Source organism: Sander lucioperca, chromosome 12, assembly GCF_008315115.2.
Source record: "Sander lucioperca isolate FBNREF2018 chromosome 12, SLUC_FBN_1.2, whole genome shotgun sequence".
Classification (NCBI taxonomy): Eukaryota; Metazoa; Chordata; class Actinopteri; order Perciformes; family Percidae; genus Sander; species Sander lucioperca.
This window is the reverse complement of record NC_050184.1, coordinates 39184780-39189681: the sequence shown is the minus strand read 5'-3', so window position 1 is coordinate 39189681 and position 4902 is coordinate 39184780.

Genomic DNA, 4902 nt, shown 5'->3' with positions numbered 1-4902 from the left:
ATATATATATAATTATATATATATATATATATATATATATATATATATATATAGAAGAACAAATGTACAACAAACAAATTTACTAATTTAAAACAAATTTACAGTTGTAATATATAAAAGATCAAATGTACAGTATTAATGTGCAAAGAGTGCAAAAGTGATTGTCTATGTTTGAGATGATTACAGAGAGGGGGTGTGTGACTCTCTGAGGGAGGTGTTGTAGAGTTTAATGACCACAGGCAGGAACTACTTCCTGTGGCGCTCTGTGGTGCATCTGGGTGAGAGGAGTCTTCTGCTGAAGGTGCTCCTCTGCTGGGCCAGTGTGTCGTAGAGAGGGCGGGAGACATTATCCAAGATGGACTGAAGCCTGGACAGCATCCTCCTCTCAGCCACGGTCGTCAGTGTGTCCAGCTCCTCCCCCACGACATCACCAGCCCTCAGTTCATCAGTTTGTTTAGTCTGTTGGTGTCAGCGACCTTCATCCCACTGCCCCAGCATGTGACAGCGAAGAAGATAGCACTGGCCACGACAGACTGATAGAACATCCTCAGCATAGTCTGACAGATGTTAAAGGACCTCAGCCTCCTGAGGAAAAAGAGTCGACTTCATGCCGCTTTCTACTTCTACTCCGCTACATTTCAGAGAGAAATATTGTACTTTTTACTCCACTACATTCATCTGTTACAGCTTAGTTACTAGTTACTTTACACATTAAGATTACTGCACACAAAACACATGTAGTTTATGAAATCTGATGTTTGATTCTAAAGTAAACTAGCCAACAATATAACGGCTACAAGTCCAGCTGAGATGATCAGACCATTAAACACACAAAAGTAGCATCATGGTCGACTGGAAGACAACACAAGGGTTACACACAGTACACAGGGTACACACTCTACATAGGGTACACAGTACACAGTACACAGGGTACACACTCTACATAGGGTACACAGTACACAGTACACAGGGTACACACTCTACACAGTACACAGGGTACACACAGTACACATGCTACACAGGGGACACATGCTACACACAGGACACACGGTACACAGTACACAGGGTACACACTCTACACACGGTCACAAGGTACACACTTTACACATTACACATTCTACACACTCTACATACTACACACAGGACACATGATATACAGTACACAGGGTAAACACTCTACACAGGACACATGGTACACACAGGGTACACACAGTACACACGCTAAACAGGGGAGGGAGGAGAGAGAGAGGAAGGGAGGTAGGGAGGTACTAGGTAGGGAGGGAGGAGAGAGAGAGAGAGAGAGAGAGTTAGGGAGGGAGGGAGGGAAGAGAGAGAGAGAGGGGGAGGGAGGGAGGGAGGGAGGGAGGGAGGTAGCTACTAGGTAGGGAGGGAGGAGAGAGAGGGGTAGGGAGGGAGGGAGGGAGGTAGCTACTAGGTAGGGAGGGAGGAGAGAGAGGGGTAGGGAGGGAGGGAGGAAGAGAAGAGAGAGGGACAGAGAGAGAGAGACAGGTAGGGAGGTGGCTACTAGGTAGGGAGGGAGGAGAGAGAGAGTGAGAGAGGTAGAGAGGGAGGGAGGGATGAGAGAGGGACAGAGGGAGAGAGAGAGGTAGGGAGGGAGGTAGCTACTAGGTAGGTAGGGAGGGAGGAGAGAGAGAGGGAGGGAAGAGAGAGGGACAGAGGGAGAGAGAGGTAGGGAGGGAGGTAGCTGCTAGGTAGGGAGGGAGGAGAGAGAGAGCGATAGGGAGGGAGGAGAGAGAGAGAGAGAGAGAGAGAGAGAGAGTATGTCCCCTTGGCAAGGTTCAACCGTCAGCAGTAAAGTCAGTCGGACTGATCAGTCGGGTCCCCGAGGTCCAAAAAAATGCCTCAGAACACACTGAGGAGACGCCGACTTGAGCGTACGCTCTGCACGTGCGCGAAACGTAATACGTCTCCATAGCAGCAGGCAGCGCTTCTCTGTATTGTTTCCATTAACAGAAAATGAAAACCGGCAGCTGATTGGACGAACACATCACGTGGGTCTTTTTTTGTACTAAAATAGTTCACCGAAACGTGTTTCTGAAAACATGTTAAGAGAGAAATAGGCCGTGCAGTTGCTAAATCTGTCTTCATTTCAGATCAACAAAGGTCAGTTTGAAATATTTTCATCAGATTTTGAGAGGCTCATCCGCTCGCTGTTTCCGGGTGAGTCCTGACTGTCCTGTCTCTGACTGAACATGTCAAATCAGCCAAAATGAAGGCCGACAGCTCCTCCAACGGACGACGGCACGGAACACACCGACCAGACTCGAGTCAACGACCTCGCCAGACTGTCCGACGGCCGATAATCGGCTTGGTGTGTCAGCTCTCTTACACATCACACTCCACCAAGATGGTGGCCATTTCAATAGATTTACTCACTAACATTGTTGTGGAAACACAATATGCTATGCATGTAGACATTTTTCATTTTTTATTGCCCTACCTCTCTTGCACCTGCACTCATGCTTGTACAAAATAAATGTTTATATGATTTTAGTAAATAAGTAAAATAGTTTATAATCTTTAAATATCATTTGTTGCTATTTTTTAATGTGCCCCTGTGGTTAAACACTGGCCCCTCCTTGGCCCCCCTAGTAAAATTTGTCTAGAACCGCCACTGAGAGCAGTCATTCCCAAACTGTGGACCACTAGTGGTCCGTGGAAAAGCAAAATAAAATATAAAATAATAGTTTTTTAACCTTCATTTTACCAGGAAATTCCCATAAAAATTAAGAATATGCAACTTGTGATTTGTAAAACTCTGAAGATTAATAATCCCCTAAAATCTCCAAAGGTTTTGAAATGTTGACTATATCCAAGTGTTCTTATTACTGTATAGATGTAATACTCCATTGCTATCGAAATAAGCTGTTCAAAGTTGTTCAAATGAACCTGATTATGCCCTCGGGCGCTTGAGTAAATAAAGAAATAAAATATGTGGCAGCCGTTGTGTGCAGTAAACTTTCTTTTAGCACGACTGTTGTACTGATGAGGTGACCAGTTATAGTTTTAGGCCTATTAAGAGGTGCAGATTAATTCAGGTAGGACTGTGTGTAGACATATTTTATTATGTGTATTATGAGGTGGTCTGCGGAAATTCTTGATTACAAATAGTGGTCCACACACACAGAAAGTTTGAAAACCCCTGGTCTAGAGGACCCTCAGTCTTTCCACTCGAAAGCCACAGCGCCAGGCCTTTATTTTACTCCCCCTACCCTGCAAGAAAGAAAGAAATGAAAGATAAACGTGGTGCGCAGAGGGGTAGGTGCCTGAAGTGTGAAGAATGCGAGGATTATGACCTGCAGCTACTGTGGACGCACACCAGTACACCACCTGCAGGTCCCAGAGACCGAGTTGGGTCAGACATTTGAAAGTTGCCAGAAATTCGACCAGGTATTAATGTTACGTTACTTACATTTGACATGGTTTCTGTTCCTAGCGTTTCTGCTGTTGGTTTGAAGCTTTCAACGAATATTTAGTCGCTAGGCAACGTGAAACCTTTGAGCTAGTCAGCTTCATCATATTCCAGCTTCATGTCAGTGACGATACTTTGGCAACAGGTGGCGCAGTTAGCTATCAGGTTTTTTGTTGGGTCAGACCCATCTGCTAGCGATGGGGGGCCGAGACTGACAGCTACATGGAAAAATATGCATCAAACAAGCCACTTTAGAATCAGCTGTTTTCATGAATACAAAAGTTGGGTGATCACCCCCCCCAGACTACAAAACGTTGGGTGACCCTCCCCTCAACAAAGAATAAAAAGACATGACCCTCCCCTCAACAAAGAATAAAAAGACATGACCCTCCCCTATTTTCCTCCGGTGGTCCATTCCATAAATACCGAACGGTCCCTTAGAGAACTTCTGCTGTAAACTGAACAAACGAGAAGCATCCCTCAGATATCTTTATAACATACCAGGTTCATGTTTACATTAATAACTGAGCTCAGAAAGTTAGTTTGAATGACTTGTTACTTAACAAGACTAACATGACAGTCACTGACAAACTACAGCAGTCACCAACATGATATAGTGCAGCCTGGCGACAGCAGCCAGAGAGGAGAGGGGCCATGAAACTACTGCACCATGGGAAACAATCAACAGAAACCGACTTCTGACTAACTGACTTCTGCTCTTTACAGGTGACTTTAGCTGACAACAGTTAACTCTACTACTTACTACCTAATTATCATACACCATGATCAAATAAGTCTAATGGAGCTCAGTGTAAATTCTTCAGGAAGACTTCAAATAACCTCAATCACAGCTCTCTCCCTAAAACAAATCAGCTGTTTAGAAGCGTTCACTTTTCAGTTAAATCAATCAGAATCGGCCATGAATTTCATGAGCCAATCAATGCATTACATCCCTGCTTTAAATCTGGTTCTCTCCCAGCGGTCAGCTGTCTTTTCAGGCAAAGCGTGCAACCCTCCTCCTCCCCTTCCCCCTCCAGTCATCGTCACACTTCGGGCTCCTTCACCACCACCACCACCAGTGTCTAGACTCCATTAGGGGGATATGTCCTGTTTTCCTACCCCTTTAAAAAATATTTCACAACGATGGAGTCTAATCTCCAAAGACTCTGTACGTTTCATTATGCATATTATATAATAAACCTTTGCATATCTGCAACGAAGTCTCTCCTGATTGAAATAATATTAATAATCTGAATAACTGAGCTTGAAGACGTAGATGTGACATGAGCAACCTGTCTGAAAGTTGGAAGTCTTCTGGTAGCTGTGCCAAAAGAAATCTCAATCATTCCCAATCTAACAGAGACTGTCCGTCTCTGCTAGATTGGGAATGATTGAGATTTCTTTGCGTAGGTATATGTAAGGAGATAACATAGACACAGGCTAATTATTGCTTAAACTTAAACAGCTAA